The sequence below is a fragment of the Petaurus breviceps genome, unplaced genomic scaffold (genome assembly GCF_028583685.1).
Source record: "Petaurus breviceps papuanus isolate PSGF00001 unplaced genomic scaffold, PetGlider_PUasm1.0 37, whole genome shotgun sequence".
NCBI classification, from domain to species: Eukaryota; Metazoa; Chordata; class Mammalia; order Diprotodontia; family Petauridae; genus Petaurus; species Petaurus breviceps.
In genome coordinates, this window is record NW_027186296.1 from 35,625,465 (window position 1) to 35,646,329 (window position 20,865).

A 20,865-nucleotide genomic window follows, 5' to 3' on the forward strand; every position below is an offset into this window, starting at 1 on the left:
TTTAGCGCTTATTTTCATCATGTTACTATTCTGCTCAAAACCTCACAATGGCATCATACATGTACTACATGCATGTAGTTTGAATACTTCTCTCATTCAATGCTACCTACCTATGCAATGATAGAAATGGAGATTAAAGACAGACATACAAGAATTAAATTCTGGAACTTCTGATCAGGGGTGGGTAACCTGCGGCCTCGAGGCCCTATGTAGCCCCCTCAATCCTCAAGTGCAGCCCTTTGACTGAAGCCAAACTTCACAGAACAAATTGGGGTTCAGTCAAAGGGCAGCACTTGAGGATCTAGAGGGCCGCATATGCCCTTGAGGCCACAGTTTCTCCACCCCTGTGTCTAGACTGACTAGTCTATTAATCATTTGCTTGGATATAAATTATTCCAGTGCAATGCAGCCCCCATAAGGTCAGCTTGTCCAGCACCTTCAGTTCTGCTCTGTCCAACAAACATGTATTAGGTATACGTAGTATATGTATATAGTGCCTGCTGTGTACAAGGTACTCTGCTTGGTGCTGGGGGTACAAAGACAAAAATGAAACTCTACCTTCCTTCAAGTAACTTCCATACTACTTGGGAATACAGAATGTTCACAAATAAGTAAATATGTTCATTGGAAGAGGGAGAGAGTTCCAACCACTCCAGCTGAGTTGGAATATAATGAATAAAGAGGGGATAATATGAAATAAGCCTGAAAGGTAGGAGGGAGTCAGATTGTAGAAGGCCTCAAGTGCCAAGCCAAAAAGTTTATATTTGATCCTAAAGGACACAGTGAGCTATTGAAGGTCTTTGAGCAAGGGAGTGACATGGTCACTAAAAGAGTCAGTGTAGCTTTAAAATCAGAGACCAATTAGAAGGCTATTGCTATAGTCCCCTGATGAGTGTCAATGAGAGACTGAAGTGTCTGAATATGAAGGTAGCAGTTTTGCGAGAGGGCCAAAAGGAACCCAGGCAAAAAAATGTTACAAGGCTAGGACTGCTAAAATCTGTCACTGTCAAGGTATAAGTTTGAAGGAAAGCAGCTTAAAGTAGATATAACAGGGAGACTGGCCATGGAGGGTCGAGTCCTTGGAAGATGCACAGTCCTCTGTCTACTCTCAATCTGTGGAAGCTGGCTGAGCCTGCTTCCAGAATTCAGTGATGGAGGGGTCTTTTCCCTCCTGTTTTTGGAGCGTGTGCACATATACTCCAACTGTTTCCTGGATGCTGAGCCCAAACTGAGCATGCACACAAAAGATTCAAAGGGATAAATGTTCCCTGATGATTTTCAAGTAAGGAGGAAGAGAAAATAGTGAGAGCCTGCAGGTGTGTGTCTCTGTGTGTGTCTGTGTCTGTGTGTGTCTGTGTATATATGTGTGTGTATCTATGTGGGGGGGGGGGGGGGAGTAGCAGCAGTAGCAATGTTTGCTGGTTAACAATTCTCTCCCCACTTCAATCTATCCTCCATTCAACCACCAATGTGATTTTCCTAAAGCGTGGGTCTGACTATGTCAGCTCCTTACTCAATAAATGCCAGCACTTCCCTATCACCATGAGGGTCAGATACGAAATCTTCTGTTTGGCATTCAAAGCCCTTCATGACCCAGGTCTCACACTGCTCTCTAGGCTTCTTACCCCTCGTATCTCCTCAAGGGCTGTTGGATCCAGTAACACCAGCCTCCGCGCTGTTCTGTGAACAGGACATTGCATCTCTCCGCTCTGGGCCTTTTCTCTGCCTGGAATGCAGGAATTCCTCCTCTCCACCTTCTGGCCTCTCTGGCTTCCTTTAAATCCTAACGAAAATTCCATTTTCTATAGGAAACCTTTCCCCACCTTTTAAATTTCTAGTGCCTCCTCTCTGTTAATTATTTCCTGTTTATCTTGTACACACTTACTTGTATATATTTGTTTGCTGGCAGTCTCTCCCTTTAGACTGTAAGCTCCTTGAACACAGGAACGGTCTTTTGCCTTTCTTTGTACTCCCAGCACTTAGCACAGTGCCTTGATGATGATGCCCACGGCAGCTGCATTATCTCTCCACCCAGCTTCCACATGACCTTGAACCTTTGGTGCTGCTCTCTTCTTTCTTTGCTCTGTTTCTTCATTTCTGATCTTAGGTGACTGAGAATCAGAAAAGGAATGGAAACAGGATACAACACTGTGAGCTTGAAAAAGTCAAAAGAGCCAGAAATGTTCCAGTAACTGGACTCCATAATGGATCAGCAGCTGGAGTAGTGGGTAAGTAGACGCCCCTAAGGACAACTCTCCTGACCCAGCCCCCAGGTGAATCAACTGACAGATGAGGCCCTGCAAAGGAGGATAGCCCATTAGCTATCCCACCCTCAGAGGTAAACTTGGCTAGTGGGGATGGCTTAGAACTGCCACTTTGTGTTAAGCTCCTTCACCCCAGGAGCCAGGGAGATTGAGGAGAATGTTCTCCCAGTTGGAGGGGGTTATGTCCTTTGGTTCTTGCTATACATTCTTGAGTAAAGATCCTTTAAAAAAAAAAAAAACAAATTGATGTTAATTGATTAGTTGATATTGGGATGATATTAACTGCTTGATTTTAATTTTGGGTGGGTGCTCGTACTAGAAAAATCACTCCCAAACCTTTGAGGTTGTACTCGAGAGCCCTGAGAAAGATGGAAAAATAGCCAGGGTGGGGGAGAAATAGCTAAGTCTTAGAACCCAATTTGCCAAGGGGAGTTAGGGTTAAGAGAGACCCAGAATCTGTATACTACATAGCCATAAGTAGGCTGTATGAGCAAGGATTCTCCTTCCTATGACTAAATGCTGTATGTGCATATTTCAAACAGATTAAGATCCATTTATCCACTCTTGTAATGACCGAAGAGTCACAGAGGTTTTGCAACTACTGTTAACTCCAAAAATTCCAAAGAGCTCACTCAGGTTAAAGGCAAAAAGTTTTCTTTATTCTGTTGGGGAAGAGAAGTTAGACACACTTGTCAGGGCCTTCTCTAGTAGGAGACCTGAGGCAGTGGGGCTAAACCTTGATTTATATATTTGTGGCGAGACAAAGACTCAAACAGCCTAGTGTGGCAGCAGCAATGAGGCAAGGTTGTCTAGTGACGAAAAGTCCCCTCAGAGTAGGACTTCGTGTCTGGGCCTGTTGGATCGTGCCCAAGCTCAGGGACCATCAGTTCTGTGAGTTAGTTGTAATAGTAGTGTTCATCTAGAGAGTGAGGACAAAGGACTGCTGTTATGCCAAACTCAGGGCACAGCTTGCTTTCTGGGCCTTAGCTCTGGAAAACAGGTTTTCTCCTGATAGTAAAAAGAGAAGAATAAAAAAAGAGGGGGACATGTATAGCTTATATCAGATTGCTTGCTGTCTTGGGGAGAGGAGAGGGAAGACAGGGAGGGGTGAAAAAATTTGGAACTCAGAATTTTATAAAAGTAAATGTTGAGAACTATCTTTACATGTAATTAGAAAAAGTAAAATACTAATAGGAAAAATAAATAAGAGAAAAAAAAGAGGGGTGGTCTTGGATTTTGATACATCATAAAGGAAAAATGATTAGTAATATGATCGAATGGAAAAAAACACTGTATTAGGAGACAGAGAAACTGGGTTTGAATCTAGATTCTGCTACTTCTTTCCTGTATGACTTTGGGAAAGTCACTAAACCTTTCTGGGCCTCAAAGTCCTCATCCATAAAATGGGTGCCAACATGCCTGCCCTACCCAATCTCACAAGACATTTGCAAAGGTGAAATGAGATAATATAAACAAAATTGTTTTGGAAAATTGCAAAGCACAATACACATGTAAGGCATTCCTATGATCATTAATCAGAGCATGAGGTTTTACTTATGCCAACAAATGATTATCCTTCTTGATTACTGAATATACTCAGCATTTTTCCCTGCCACAGTTCTAGGCCTGGAGACAGGAAGACCTGAGTTCAAATCCATCAGATACTCCCTAGCTGTGGGAACCTACACAAATCTCTTAACTTCTGTCTACCTCAGTTTCCTCAATTGTGAAATGGAGGTAATAATAGCACTCCCCTCCCAGAGTTGTTGTGAGGATCAAATGAGATAATATTTGTAAAGCGCCTAGCACAGTGCCTGGAACATAGTAGGTGCTTAATAAGTGTCTATTCCTTCTCTTGGTCACTATTTTTTTTTTAAAGCAATTGGGGTTAAGTAACTTGCTCAAGGTTACATGGCCAGTTATTTCTGGGTATGGTGCTGAGTATCTGAGCCCAGATTTGATCCAGGTCATCCCGACACTGGAGCTGGTGCTCTTACTTGCTGAGCCACCTGGCCGCCCCTCTTGGTCACTATTTTGTGATAGGCATAAATGCATATCTGGAATCTATCAGGGCACACAGGAGGCTATTGATAGATATGACCAGTACTTTACAGTAGAATCATAGAATGTTGGAGCTTGGATTAGAATAATTGAATTTTGAAGAAGGCCTTCAAGTCCACCTAGTCTGATCCCTCTGATTTCCCTGATATCCTAGTCCAATATCCCCCGATAAGGAAAGGAAGGCCCAGAGAAAAGGAATTATTTCATCAGTCAGTGAATGACAGGGCTAAGACTAAAGCCCCAGTCTAGCTAGTGAAACAAGCCACCAGAAAACACTGACCAGTGATCCAAGTTGTGTAAGTTAACTATGCTAGGTCTGGGACAAAAAAGATGGAAAACACTCGCCCAACTTGGACCTATCAATCCAAATAAGGCAGGCAAACATCTGCTTCAGGAGGCAAAGACAGACAGCACATCATCATTTCCTCTCCTGACTTTCCCAGACTTACTCTACAATGACTCAGAAGCCTCTTTATCCTGGAAGTTCCTCCATCCCTAGAGCCTCTCACTCTGATTGTCTGGTTTCTTCCCAGACATCCATTTTATTTTAGTTTAGTTTTGCTTTTTTTTTTGGAGGGGGAAGGCAGGGCAGTTGGGGTTAAATGACTTGCCCAAGGTCATACAACTAGTAAGTGTTAAGTGTCTGAGGTCAGATCTGAACTCAGATCTTCCTGACTCCAGGGCTGATGCTCTATTCACTGGACCTCCATTTTGAAGAGGATGCCTATGTCAGCCATGTCTTCATTCCTCTCCAGGCTGAATTTCTGACTCTCCTGGACTTTCTCTACAACTCACCCCACCCCAGACTCCAGGTACCTTCATCTCTTCACCCTCCTTCCCAGCCTCCTTTCAGCTTCCTTTCAGCTGTTGTATTCCCCCATTAGAATGTAAGTTCTTTGTGGGCAGGGACACTCAAAGTGCCTTATAATATAATAAATATATAATATAATATATAAATATGTAATATAATATATATTATGTAACATATAATATAATAACTGTTTTCTGACTTTGACCACAGATCTGGTTTCCCCCCCCCCTAAAATATACTCTTTATTAAAACAGCAAACACACAAATAGTGCCCATATGACAAATCCCATCCTACCTTTTTTTTAACTTGCAAATGAGTTGCTTTGATGTCAAGTTGACAAAAACCAAAATTTTTGCAGAAAAAAAAATCACCAAAAATCTGAGGTCCCAACCCATATGGAGCTCTAACTGTCAGATACCTATTTTTTCCATCCTTGAAAAGGCCAGCTGAAGACTGAGAATTTTTCCTAGACTTGAGCATAGACATTCCAATTTTTATTTAAAGATTCTAATTTCTGGATGTTTATTTTGGGGGATTACAATGGTGGCTTAAGCTACTCGAAGACATTATGGAGTTGAAATCTTTCCCTCACTTGACTGCTAAAGTTTAATTCAGTCTAATTATTTCATATTACATCAACTATAATAGTTTCATAATTTCTAGGATATTAAGCACTTAATATGTTGTGTCATTTGAAATCACATATTAAATTCAGCAAAGTACATTTTAATGAGAGTTAAGTGGTGTGAAAATATTAATGCAATGTAATAGTTCATTTGGGGTGCTCATATTTTGCAAGCCCTATCACACTGCATGGATGCCCACTGATAGATGGCAGGTAACAGGAGTGAGCTCTGGACTTGCCCAGGTTTGGAAGTGGGGGTGAAATCAGAGAAGGATTACAAGTGCCAAGGAATGAAATGGAATGGAGTGGAGTGGTGTAAGGATCTGGGGACATTCACTCTCCCGCTGTGATCCTATACAAACAAATGGCCGAGTTGTTGTTGGAATCAATGAAATGTATCTCTGTCTGCTGCCTTCCCTTCCCCTATCTCCCTCCATCCTATACTTTTTCCTAACTTTCCAGGAATCTCTTCCCCTCTCTCCCTCCTTTACCATATAAAATAGCCTAGAGGGGCAGCTAGGTGATGCAGTGAATAGAGTACCAGCCCTGGAATCAGGAGGACCTGAGTTCAAATCTGACCTCAGACTCTTAACACAAAACTAGCCATGTGACCTTAGGCAAGTCACTTAACCCCAATTGCTCTCCAAAAAGCAAAAATAAAATAAGATAGCCTAGAAAAGGCAATGCTTAATCCAAAGGGAGGCAATGTTAATGGTACACTTTAAGGCATCATTGGAGGAAATCTTCCTGGAAAGAGAGACTGTGAAAGAGAGACTGCTTGTCAGGGTCCTTCAGACTCAAAGGCAGAAAGATTTCATGAAAAGAATTCTGGACTTGAAGTAAAGGACACCTGGGTTCACTTCCCAGCTCCATCATTTATTAGTTTTGTGACCAAAGGAATGCTAGTTAACCTGAGACTGAAGTTCCTAATGTATTAAGTGGGCACGATAATATTTACATTACCTACCCGGCAGGACTGAGAGGAAAGTATTGTGCAGACCATGACACCTTCTATATCTCACAATCTTGTTTGTACAAAGTTATCTCCCTGTTCCTATTAGGACGTGGGCTCCTTGAAAGCAGGGACTGTCTTTCACTTTTCGTTGTATCCCCAATGCTTACCACAATGCTTGACACACAGTAGGCACTTAAGGAATGCTTATTGATTGACTTGGAAAATGTAACTTAATTAGCACCTTATGCAGTCACCACTTTCTCTATGGAGTAATCAGTAAACATTTATTAATTGGTTACTATTTGTCAGACATTGTGCTGAGTGCCTTACTAATATTATCTCATTTGAGTCTCACAATAACCCTGGAAGGTAGGTGCTATTATTATCCCCATTTTACAGATGAGGAAACTGAGGCAGACAGAGGTCAAGTAATTTCACGGCTAGTAAGTATCTGTCATTGGATTTGAACTCAGGTCTTCTTGACTTCAGCTCTACTGTCCCATCCATTGGGCCACCTAGCAGCCCCATTAAGGACTAGTTTTGTATTCAGCTTTCAAATTCAGGCAAAACATAATCAATATTAATTTACTACTTAATCTGCAGCTACTTGGACAAAATAAATTTTCTTTTCCTTTGGAGAAATTTCTTCTTCTCCTTCTTAATGACATTAAAACAAGATGAAAAGAAAAAGAACAAATGAGATGATCCCCATCATTTACTTCCCTTCTTAGCCAAAGGAAGGGTCTCTCTAGAAAGGGGATGTAGACATAAAGAAAAGCTACTTGCCACTTTGCATTTTTCCCATTCAGAATATGACATGTTATTGTTTCATGGACTGTAAAGATGAATGAATATCAGGACATATATTGTGAGTAGACACTATGCACAGTCTGTGATTGAGGCTCAGAACTGAACAGGAGAAGAGAGACCAGCTTGCCTTTGGGGAATCTGACCAGTTCTTACTGACCCTCAAACAAAGGCTCATCTTTCTGCCCCCGATCTTCTCCTAGTGATGACTGCAAGCAAGGGCATTCTGATAAATGTTTAATAACTGTCTTTTTGAAACTTACATGAACTGATGCAAAGTGAGGTGAGCAGAACCAGGAGAACATTGTATGCCATAACAGTAATATTGTACAATGATCAACTGTGAATGGCTTAACTATTCTCAGCAATATAAGGATCCAAGACAATTCAGAAAGATTCATGACTAAAAAATGCTATCCATCTCCAGAGAAAGAACTGATGGAGTTTGATTCCAGATCAAAGCATACTTTTAAAAACTTTATTTTTCTTATGTTTTTTTTTTTGCTCTGTGTTTTCTTTCACAACATGACTAACATGGAAATATGTTTTGCATGACTGTACGTGTATAACCTATATCAAATTGCTTGTCTTCTCAATGAGTGGGGAGGTGAAGGAGGGAGGGAGAGAATTTAGAACTCAAAATTTTTAAAACAAACATTAAAAATTGTTTTTACATTAATTAAGGGGAAAATAAAATATTTTTTTTTAAAACCCCACAACAATTATCTTTTCAGGAGGGAAAAGTTCCATCAATAGACTTTTAATTTTTTTTTTGCATTATTAACATTTTTCCTTTACTTTCTTAAGTCTAGACAATCAACAAAACAATAAATCAAGCAGCAACTTGTAACATTTGCTGATGTTCAAGGTATAAATGTTCCCACTGAAAGTTTAACAATTGGCTCTTGGAACAAGTACAAGCTGGCTTCAGCATTCCACTAGCTACAAATCTTTGAATATCACAGTCTCTGAAGAATTAAAGCTGAGGATCAATGGAGAGGTACATGGTGGGCATGAGCAAATTATAGCACATTAAAATCAATCAATCAGCAAGAATTTATTCAGCCACTCTTGTGTGCCAGGCCCTTACTCACAAGGACCTTACATTCTAGCAATTCTAACATTCCAATTCTTCATTAGAAATGAGAAATTGCTAGGGAAAAGTCGAGTATAATAATGATAGCCATAGAGCTTTTTTTGTTTTTTGCTTTTTGGAGGGCAATTGGGGTTAAGTGACTTGCCCAAGGTCACACGGTTATTTTTTGTGTTAAGTGTCTGAGGCCGGATCCGAACCCAGGTCCTCCTGACTCCAGGGCCAGTGCTATATTCACTGTACCACTTAGCTGCCTCTATAGAGTTTTAAGGCTTTCAAAGTACTTAATAAATATTATATCATTTTATCCTCCCATGGTAAGAATCATTATTAGGAAATAATAGGAATAAAGGCTTGAACGTAGGAATCAATTTATAGGCTCATAGAATTTAGATCTGGAAAGGACCGTAGAGGTCATCTATTCCAACTCTATCATTTTACAAATAAGGAAACTGAGACCCATAAAGGCTAAGTGATTAACCCAAGATCTCATATGAAGCCAAGAAGCCAAGGCCCTCTTTATTTTACTGGGAAGTTAAAAAGTTGATGGAGAAATGAATGTTCAGTACCACCCCCCCAAAAAAATTAATACTAAACATTGTGTGTTTTACCCTAAGCAGCTAGTGTCTCAGAACTATTTGAAAAATGGTTTTTAACCTGGAAAGACTTACATAAGCTTATGCAAAGTGAAATGTGCGTGTACAAAGTAACAGCAATATTATAAGATGATCAGCTGAATGACTTAGCTATTCTCAGTAATACAATGATCCAAGACAACTCTGAAGGACTTATGATGAAAAATGCTGTCCATCCCCAGAGAAAAAACTGATGGTGTCTGAATACAGATTGAAGCATACTTTTTTTTTTTACTTTCCTTATTTTTTCTTGAGGGTTTTTTTTTCTGTGTTTTCTTTCACAACATGACTAATATAGAAATATTTTGCATGACTACACATGTATAACCTATATCAAATTGCTTGCCTTCTCAGTGAGGGGGGTGGGGATGGAGGAAGGGAAAGAATTTGGAACTGGAAGTTACAAAAGTGAAAGTTAAAAATTGTTTTTACATGTAACTGGGGAAAAATAAAATGCTAAATGATTTTTTTAAAAATTGTTTTTAGCTCATTCCCCTCAGGCCTTAGAACTTCCTCTGTGCTGACTCCTTCAGTTTCAATCCCCAGCATATACTCCAACTGTGCCACTTAAAACTGGCCCATGGCTTTAAATAGATTGAGCTTCTGTCTTTCTTCCTACAGAATGACTAACTTGTGGGGCCACCTCCATTTTAAGGAAGGGGAAACTAGGGCAAAAGGGAAGCAATAAGATCGAAGGCTATAAGTGCTTGACTAGGAGTCAGTAGCTCTGGGTTGTACATGGCACAACTCTTCATGCACCTAACTCAATGTGTGACCTTAGGTAAATCATTTAAAATATTATATTATTTAAATATATAATCATTTAAAATATTATATTATTTAATATTTTTCCAGTCTCAAATTCTCTCCTTCCCTTCACCCTCTCTCCTTACCTACTGAAAAGCAAGAAATGGGTAAGCATCTAGAGTTGAAGTGACCCTAGATATAATTTACTCCAAGAGAGATAGCAGGATATATTGAAGAGAGCACTAGACTTGGAGTCAGGGTGACCTGGGTTCGAATTCCACTCCAGGCACTGACTTCTAGCTGTGTGACTGGCAAAGTCACTTAACATTTTGGATCTCAGTTTCCTCACCTGTAAAAGGAGGGGCTGGATTTGAGAATTTCTAATGTTCCTTCTACCTCTAAATCTTTAATCCTTGATCTCCTGGTTTAAAAGAAAAATGAAAGTGAAGACCAGGGAAGATAAGGGACCTGCTCAGGGCCTAGTTACACAGCTAGTTAGTAGTTCAATCAATATTTGACTTCCAGTCCTATAATCCCAGACGCTGTGATTTTCCCACTATCCCATATGCTTTTCCTGGTCTCAATTTTCCCATCTGTAAAATGAAGCATTTGACCTATCAGGGGTGGGGAACCTGCGGGCTAGAGGTCACATGAGGTCTCCTAGGTCCTGAAGTTTGACCCTTTGACTGAATACCCCTTAATAAAAGGATTTGTTCTGTAAAACTTGGACTCAGTCAAAATGCCGCACCTATGACCTAGAGGGCCACTTGTAGATGAACGCTAAGGTCCTTTTAAACCCTTATAGTCTATGACATGAACAAGGCTTGAGTGACAAGGACTGGAGATCTGATTTATTCAATATTGGTATTTACATTTGAGAATCGTTGGGCATTGTACCTAATGTACTAGAAATATAGTCCTCTGCCCTCATGCAATTAAGATTTTAAAGGGATGGGACGACCCCGGGTGGAGCTTTTGTCTTATCTGGTTTTCCTTTTACTCGAAAAAGCCCTAGATTCTGTTCCTGGCTCTCTCACTAACTACAACTTCCCGGGTCAGGCCTTAGTCTTTGTGTCTGTGTGTAGCCGGGGGTGACTTGGAATAGGGAGCATGCGCAGAACCTCCCTCCATCCCTCAGGTTGGTCCTGTGTGATTCAGTGCAGAAGGGGGTGCACTTTGAGATGACGTTCGGAGACAGATCTGTTGACTCAGTGGAACTTTTTAATGGAAAAATCCTTTCACCCTCTCTTCCCTTGGCGGAACCAGTCGGGAACTGTTTGAATCTGTCCCCGGAGGGTCGGGAGCAGAAGATTGCCACCATTCCCTGGATTCCAGCATTAAGTCGAGTGTTCCCCTAGAACAGGTGGAGAAAGCGATGGGGTGGGGGAGAGGCAGAGAGAAGCTCAACTAGACTTGCTCGAACCCTCCTCGTCTTTTTCTGCTTTCTGTCATCTGAGCCTGCCCCAAAACCCTATGAGGTAAGTACTCCGGGAATTATCTCCACTTTACAAATGAGAAAACTTGCTCATAAAGATTAAGTGACCCTGGGGGTGAGGAACCTGCGGCCTCGAGGCCACATGTGGCCCTCTAGGTCCTCAAGTTCGGCCCTTTGATTGAATCCAAACTTCACAGAACAAATTCCCTTAATAAAATTTATACCCCCTGTAAAAGTAGCCCATGGCCACAAGGTGAATAAACATCAGCGGTTGAGAAATAAACCCAAGCCTTCCTGATTCCGTCACACTATCACTAGGTATGTTATGTTGTTGCAGTTTAGTTGTGTTTCCTTAGTGTGCAACTCTTTGTGACCCCATTTAAGCCTTTCTTGGCAAAGATACTGGAGTGGTTTGCCATTTATTTTCTTCTCTAGCTCATTTTACAGATGAGGAAACTGAGGTATATAGGGTAAAGTGACTTGTCCAGGGTCACCCAGCTAGCAAATGTCTGAGACTGGATTTGAACTCAGATCTTCCTGTCTCCTGGTCTTGTGCTTTATTCACTGTGCCACCTAGCTGCACCTACCTATGCCATATAGCCTCTCAAATAATGATTGTGCTACTTCAGAGTCATGGAGATTAAATGAGAATAATGTAGGTAAAGTGCTTTGTGACTATCAATCACTGAGCAAATGTCAGCTGTAATAATAATAATACTTATTATTACTATGTTTATTTAGGTTTTAGGGTTTTTTAAAGTCTTATGTCCGACCTTGGGCAAGTCACTTAACCCCAATTGCCTTGCCTTGCCTTCCCCTCTCCAAAAAAAAAAAAAAAAAGTCTTATGTGCTCAAGGGTTCTCCCTTTCTGAGTCATTTCCCTCTTTGCACTGCTTGTATTTCTCTGGGAACATTGTGTTCTTCTAGGTACCCTAGGCTTTATTAAAGGAATTGAAACAGTGTAAACAGTCTCTACTAAATTTCTTAGTAAAGAGTTTGGGATTCTTTTCAAGTATTGTTGTTCAGTTGTTTGTTTGTTTGTTTGTTTTTAGTAATGTGTACTCTTCATGATTCCATTTGGGGTTTTCTTGGCAAAGATACTGGAGGGGTTTTCCATTTCCTTCTCCAGCTCATTTGACATATGAGAAAACTAGGCAGACAGGGTTAAGTGACTTGCCCAGGGTCACACAGCTAGTGAGTACCTGAGGCTGGATTTGAACTCAGGAAGATAAATCTTCCAGACTGGTGCTCCGTCTACCTCGATGCGCCATATAGGTGACTGACTAGTTTGATCTATATGCAAAGCCAGCCTTATTCCTCTTCTTCAGGGCTGTGTCAGTCAGTTAGTCAATAAACACTTATTAAGCGCTTACTATATGCTTGGCACTGTGCTAAGTGCTAGGAATACAAACATGAAAAAGACAGTCCCTGCCCTCAAGAAGCTTACAATCTAAGGGAGGAAGACAATATGCAAAAGAGAGTGGAAGGAGCTGGGGAGAGAATTTACTGAGCTTGGGGGATGTGATAGAGAAATCCAAAGGAGTGCAGCCAGGTAAGAAATTAAAAACTGGCTCCCCTGAGTCCCCTCCTTAAATGGCAGCTTGGGGGGGAGTTCAACATTCCCCCCCTCCAAAGCAGGGGGTACTGATGAGGTGTGAGTAACAATTCTGATGTGCTCTTATAAGATGATGAGATTCCTGATTAAGGGGATGGGATGGGGTGGGTTTCTAGAACAGAGGGAAAGACTGAATTCCTCCATTTTTCTCCAGCTACCTCTAAAGACCCTAACATTGAACTGGGAACCTGACTTGTAGAGATGTGCATGTCTGCTGCACCCTCTGGATGACCTCGTTCCCCTTTTATCCTCAAACACAGTGGTCCACTACACTGGTTAGAAAATCAGCTAACCTTCTGAAAGTGAACAAAATAGAGAAGGGAAAAAGTGGAATAAGGAAGCCAGGTATTCTACATCCCCTCCCCCACTCCCGCTCCCAAACCTTAGGCCAAGGAATGACTCACTCAAACCTTTTTTCTTCCACTAGTCATTAGCACCTCTAATTCACTTCATGTTCAGTCATCTCAGACTTTTCATGACCCCAACTGGAGTTTTCTTGGCAAAGATACTGGAGTGGTTTGCCATTTTCTTCTCCAGCTCATTTTCCAGGTGAGAAAACTGAGGTAAACAGGGGGAAGTGACTTACCCAGGGTCACAGGGTGAGGTAAATGTCTGATCAGTCTTCCTGACCCCAGGCCAGGCACTCTATCCACTGCACCACCCCAAAAGCTAAGGCTTCCCTAACTCAAAGATGTCACAACCTCAGAAGCTACCAGTTGGTACCCATTTCCAGGGTGCTTGATTCAAATCCTTAATGTGATACAAAGGCAAGAGAGTCAGACTGGTGATTGAAAAGATACGGGTTCTGGGGTGGCTAGGTGGCAGAGGTAATAGAGCACCAGCCCTGGAGTCAGGAGGACCTGAGTTCAAATCTAGCCTCAGACACAACACAAAAACAGCCATGTGTGACCTTGGGCAAGTCACTTAACCCCAATTGCCGTAGCTTCCCCTCTCCAGAAAGAAAAAAAAAAGATATGGGTTCTAAGCCCTGTTGTGCCAGGCTATAATCATACTGGGATATGCTAGAACAGTGCCTTACTTGGGGATGCATGGGGCCCCACCTACACACACTCAGTTACTTGTATTTAGAGCACATGATTTCTGAGCTGGAAGAGACCAACTCCCCTTCATTTACCTAGTAATAAATTAATGTCCTCAAAGGTAAATGACTCTGTTAGTTATAAAACCAGAATTCAAACACACACCTGACTTTGATCCTGATTTAGATGTGTTCATAGCTATTTCTAGGGCAGCTGGATGGCACCGTGGACAGAGTGCTGGGCCTGGAGTCAGGAAGACCCAAGTTCAAAGCTGACCTCAGATACTTATAAGGTGTGTGGCCCTGGACAAGTCACTTATCCCTGCTTGCCTCAGGGTCCTCATCTGTAAAATGAGCCGGAGAAGGAGATGGCAATCCCTTTCAGTGTCTTTGCTAAGAAAACCCCAAAAGGGGTCACGAAAAGTCGAACACAACTGCAACAACTCAACAACAGCAAATAATTATTTTGAGATCCCCATGTGTACACAACTCTCTCATGTGGCCTTATTCTTCTATGACCTTGGCTAGCTCTTTAATTCTTCTGTTCTTTAGTGTCCTCATCTATCAGAAGGGGACAAAAAGCCCTGCCTCCCCTAGCCTATGGGGGATGGGAGGGATGAATGGATGTCTCTGAAAGTATTTTGAGAAAAGGCATTAATTAAGAAGTGATTGTTACAATTAAATATAATTCTTAAGACTCTCTTCTTAATTTTAATTTTTTTAGTAGCTTTTTTTAAATAGACAACACACACACACTCATTCTGCCACTGCCGCTTCCAGCTTAAAATAACATAAGGAGTTTGCAGCCAGAAATAGTGAACAATAACCAGGTATGTCTCCTGCTGTTTTCTGCAATAAAGCAGTTATGAACCTGTGAGATGTGACCATTACCAGCCCACCAATAAGCATCTGAGAGTGCTGCAAATGTGCTCATTTTAAATAAATAAAAAAAATGAAAATGCTAATTGAAGATTGGGATCATCCCCATCAATGTTAATACGCTTTTTGATTATTTGCAATTCCCTTTTGTAAATGGGCAAGAAACATCATTGCCCAAATTAGCTCTTCTCACTTAATAAAGGCCATATTAGCATTTCTAGGTTTGCATACCAGTTACTTAGAGAGAGGTCAGATGAGAAGTTAGGCATTCCAAGCCTGGAATTCCATTTCACTCATGACAGGCAGAGAGAAGGAAAGAAAGCCAAAACCACACTGGGAAGCAAGCTCCCCTCCTGTGATTTCTGCCCGATTCACCTCAATGCATGGAGAGACTGGGCAAAGTCATGGCTTGCCAGCTATTTAGACCACTGCCTCCCCACCAACTTCTAACCGATGTTTTGGTATGATGCCAGGAGATCCTTGATTTCCTCACTCTCTACTTTATCTGCCAGTTATGGATCAAAGAATGAAATGTAGAGGCAGTGGTAACTAAGCCATCCCCTCCAATTAAATTAGATTCAACAATCATTTATCACAAGCCTGCTGTTTGCCAGGGACAAGTAGGTGGCACAATGACTAGAGTGCCATGTCTAGCGACAAGAAGACCTGAGTTCAAATGTGGCTTCAGACACTTACTAGGTGTGTGACCCTGGGCAAGTCACATAATCCTGATTGCCTCAGTTTCCTCATCTGGAAAATGAGCTGGAGAAGGGAATAACAAACGATTCCAATTATCTGTAAAAATGAACGGGAGAAGGAAATGATGAACCATTCCATTATCTTTGCCAAGAAAATCTCAAAATGGGAATCAGATAAGGACTGAAAAGGACTAAAAACAACATTGCCAGGGCCTGAGGTTGCAAAGACAAGTGATGTCTTCCCTACCCTCAAAGTTTACCTTCCATGAAGCTTTCTCAGATCCTATAGAGAAAGGTTTACAATTTTTTTCAATACCGTGGACTTCACCTTAAAGTTCTTTGTTTTTTAGCTCAAGAGAGGCATCCAGCTACAGTGGAGAAGTATTTTGAGTGAGGGGACCTAGGATCAAAATCCAGCACTTTCAGCATTCTCTTACCTGCTTGAATGATATTGGACAAGTCATGTGACTTCTCTCGGCCTCAGTTTCCTCATCAGTAAAATGAGAGAGTTGAACTAGATGACCTTGAGGTCCCTTCCAGCTCTAAATAGATGATCTCTGTAATGCCCTAGTGGACTCCAGTTGTGCGTTGTGGTACCATCTATGTGTCATACCCTTACTAGATTGTGAGGGTGGCTAGGTAGATAGTGGATAGAGCATGCAGCTTGACTACAGGAGGAGCTTGAGTTCAACTCCATTCTCAGACACTTCATAGCTGTGTGACTCTGGGAATATCACTTAAAATTTGTCGGTCTCAGTTTTCTCAAATATAAAATGGGGATAATAATATCACCTACCCTGCCAGGGCATTGGGAGGATCAAATAAGACAGTATTTTATTTGTAAAGTGTCTGGCACATAGTAGGCACTGTGCAAATGTTTATTGCCTTCCCTACCTACCTCCCCCATGAGAACAGATTGTGTCTTCTTTAAACTGGGCAGTTAATAATAGGAGTTTGAACACAGTGGATACTTTTAATGTACATTTATTCAATTGAATTGGAGAGATGGAGGATGGTTAGCATGTATATATGGTGATTTTATTTGTGTTTCTACACTTCCTCATCCAGCCAGATGCAGCCACACATCTTCTCTCATTTTCCATGTGAAGCCCCTTTTTGGTGTAGTCACTAAGGGAAGCTTGATAGAGGCTTGAGGTTAAGTCTAAGGCAACTGGTCTCAGGTTCCCTTTTGACCTTCCTGGTCTACTCCTTTCTAGCAAACTCTCCTAATGCAAGAAAAGCTAGCTTTTCTTTATCTAGAGACAAAACCATCACAAAAGCCCAAACAGTAAATAAACAAGGTTAGAAGGGTTCAGGAAGCTCCTGAGGGCAAATGATGAAGCAGGGAAGTGAGAGGAGTGTAGGGCATATAACTTCATCCTTGCCCACAGTGTGGGGAGCAGTACATTCAGGCAAAGTCAACTGTGTGCAGGCAGAGCACTCCTTAAGTGGGTCATTGAGCCTCCAACTATTCAGCGTTGAACCTGAACATTGAGTTCAGGTTATCAGTGGTCTTCACTTGCTCTCAGTTACCTCTCCCCTCTGAATGACTCAAAATTTTCAGGCTTCTCCCTCTAGCTTAGGAAAAACTACACTTCCCATGAGTATCCTGGATGATCAAGGGCTATATATATTCCATGCTAATTTCTGCGTGTACTTAGCATATAAGAAATTCCTGGCTTGGGCAGGTTACCTCTTAATCAAGTTCTTCATGGTATTGGTACATCCCATCTCTCCTCCTAACTTCCTGGTGCCTACCTGCCCTTTGGTTACCCATTTGGGATTTGAGTAATACCAGTTCGAGTGTTCTAACCATTTAAAAAGAATTTTTAAATTTATTTTTTAGTTTTCAACATTCACTTCCATAAGATTTTTTAGTTCTAAATTCAACCCTTCCCTCCCTTCCCCAGACAGTGTGCATTTGATATAGGCTATACATATACATATTTTCACATTAGTCATATTGTAAAGAAGAACTAGAACTGATGGCAGAAAACATGAGAAAGAAGAAACAAACAAAAAAAAGGAGTAAATAGTATGTTTCCTTCAATCTGTATTCAGACTCCATAGTTCTTTCTCTGGATGTGGATAGCGTTTTCTATCATGAGTCTTTTGGAGTTGTCTTGGATCCTTGCACTGCTGAGAAGAACTCAAGTCTATCAAAGTTACTCATTGCACAATGTTGCTGTTACTGTGTACAGTGTTCTCTTGGTTCTGCTCACTCCACTCAGCATCAGTTCATTCAAGTCTTTCCAGGTTTTTCTGAAGTCTACCTGCTCATCATTTCTTATGGAACAGTAGTATTCCATTACATTCATATACTACAACTTGTTCAGCCATTCCCCAATTGATGAGCATCCCCTTAATTTCCAATTCTTGGCCACTACAAAAACAGCTGCTATCAATATTTTTGTACATGTGGGTCATGTTTTCATTTTTATGATCTCTTTTGGGATATAATTCTATCCTTTTCTAACCTTCTTGGTTTCTGACTCACAGCTCAGCCTAATCTTCATGGAAGTATCTGACCTCTGTTTGCCTGCCTTGCAGAGCTAACACTTCAACCTAGAACCCTGACCTGGATCAGTTCCTGGATCTCCTGGCCTCATGCTGTATTCCATCTCTGCATTCTACTTCTGGAGCCAGTGCTTAGCACAGTGCCTTGCATACAGTAGGTGCTTAATAAATGTTGGTTGATTGGAGTCCATAATACTGATGTTGATGTATGCTAATATATAATCTATTCAGGGAGGAAGAGTTTTGGTGGACAGATGACTAGGATGGTGAATCGCTGGATGGAGAAGCCATCCCCTTCTACTCTCTTCTTTTTGCTAAGCCAGCAAGCTCACAGGTGTGTCATTGTATTGGGAGGACTGGTTAAGACCCAAAAAGTAATTGTTAGATGATCAGTCTTGAGTAAGGAAGGTTTTGAATAGTCCATCTGTTATCCTCACTTAAAAATCTCTCCTCTCCTCCTTAAAATTCCTACAAACTTTACAGTTTAAGAAATTTTGCTGTGTCTGATGCAACCAAAAGCCAAGTCCTTATTTGGGATATTTCTACCCACCCCACCCCTTCCAATCCTATCCAGAAAGAAAAATATGTGCACACCATTGGGTAAAATTCCTCCATAAAACCTTCACTTGTTTGGCAATAGTCCCAACTTGTTCCTAAAAGGGCCTTATATATAAGAAAAGAAATTTTGCCAAATGCAGGCCTAGGCTATATGCCAGGGGACCATCCCACAAGCAAAGCCATGGCTGTTTAAAAGGCAAAGAGATCTCAAAACAAAAACTCAGAATCAGGGAGCAGAGATCTACCTATTAAAATGCTAACGTAAAGACTTAAAAATGGGAAATGAGAGAATTCCAAATGAAAATTTAAAAAATAGAGAGATGGCCAATTTGATCTGTCTCTGTCCAGAAACTTGGTACCCTATATAGGTGTGGGAGACTGTCTGGTTCTTTGAGATGTGCCCCCAGTGACATTTATTAAGTGTGTATTCTCAGGCATGTCATTTAACCTCTTTTTGCCTCAGTTTCCCTATTTGTAAAATGAGGATAATGATAAAACCTATCTCCTAGGATTGTTATTAGGCTCAAATGAAATACTTTTTGTAAAGTGCTTAACACAGTGCCCGATACATAGTAGATGCCATACAAATGCTAGCAATTACATTATAATTAATTATATGGAGTATTTCAGGAGGCCAAGGAAAATGATGTCTCACCCTTGCTGGGACTGGCTGGCTGTTTAATGTGTGTCATTGCAGGTTTTATGGATAAAAATAGAAGCAAAGGGGGCGGCTAGGTGGCACAGTGAGTAAAGCCCCGGCCCCAGAGTCAGGAGGACTTGAGTTCGGTTCCAGCCTCAGACACTTAACACCCACACAAAAAAGCTAGCAGTGTAACCTTGGGCAAGTTACTTAACCCCAATTGCCTACCAAAAGGCAAAAAAAAAAAATAGAAGCAAAGACACATGATATAAATGGTGTGCATTGTAATATTTCTGGGTGAAGGAAAAGTACAGCTTCTCCCTACAAAGCAGAGATTTCCAAGTAGGAAGGACTGATTAACTCCCTCACCTGGGCAGAGCTTGACATAGCACTTGCCCACTGAGTCCCCCAAGCAGCAATGGACTGAGGAAGAGGCAGGAAATTTTGATTAAGGCTATTATAGACTAGGTTATTCATCATTCCTCCACTGGCATCTAGGTGGCAATTGAATTGGATATTATTGGAAGTCTAGGAATGAGATCAATAGGAAGCAGAATGTATCCAGGTTAAAGTGAACAAAGAACAAATAAAAAGGATATTGTAGAAGTCTATTACAGACCTCCATGCCAAGAGGAGACAATGGGTGAAGCCTTGGTCAACTTCGCCAGAATGATATTGGGTCATGAGCTGGTGAGGGTGGGGGGAAACTGGAAAATTGCACTTTGTAGTAGTTTTTTTTTTTCATCTGCAAAACAGGAATAATCTACTCTGTCTAGAAAACATCCCAAGACTAGATCAAAATATGAACTGATTTGAAAAAAGTGATGGTTGTAGAAAATCAAGAAACTTCTGCGGAGTTAATTTTAAAAAGTCAGGTGGGTTCAGTCAAATAACTAACAGACTGAATTCACTTTTTTTCCTCTTTATGAGTTTCTGTGATGGGAGATACGGCCCAGAAACCTAGAAAGATGGACTGACAGCCATTAACATTCATAAGCAGATGAGGCACTTTGTAGCATTCAGACAAAGGTGCAGCTTTTCATATCAGAGACGTAGTGAGAAAAACACAAAAACACCACAATCTCTCACCAACTGTCCCTGTTAGTAAGTGACATTGTGCTGATGACATCAACCAAACACTGAACATCCCCCTCAAAGAGATCCATAATCACTCCAAAGAGTTTGGACTAAGCATACAGGAAAAAGTATGTCTGTTGCTCACACTTCTGTACTCAAGACAATGCACTTATGTTTTTGCTTTTTCTACACCAGGGGTTCCTAACCCTTTTTGTGTCATGGGAAATCCTATAAAGCCCATCTCAGAATAATGTTTTTAAATGCAAAAAATAAAATACAGAGGATTATATATGTATATGAATGGGTAACTCATAGAGCTCATCCTATCCATCCATCCATCTATTTATCTGTATATCTATCTATCTATCTATCTATCTATCTATCTATCTATCTATCTATCTATCTATC

At 41.0% G+C, this 20,865-nt stretch overlaps 1 long non-coding RNA gene across 3 annotated transcripts in view; it reads left to right on the forward strand.

The window, feature by feature from the left end:
• Positions 1-11,109: 11,109 nt before the first annotated feature.
• LOC138168524 (uncharacterized) overlaps positions 11,110-20,865 on the forward strand; it is a 16,570-nt gene continuing 6,814 nt past the window's right edge. The window contains exons 1-3 of one of the 3 annotated variants that reach the window (XR_011170120.1): positions 11,110-11,477; positions 18,165-18,336; positions 18,414-18,516. This is a non-coding gene — a long non-coding RNA (uncharacterized lncRNA). The remainder of the gene's footprint in view (positions 11,478-18,164; positions 18,337-18,413; positions 18,517-20,865) is intronic. The other 2 variants (XR_011170118.1, XR_011170119.1) reach the window with 2 other exon arrangements.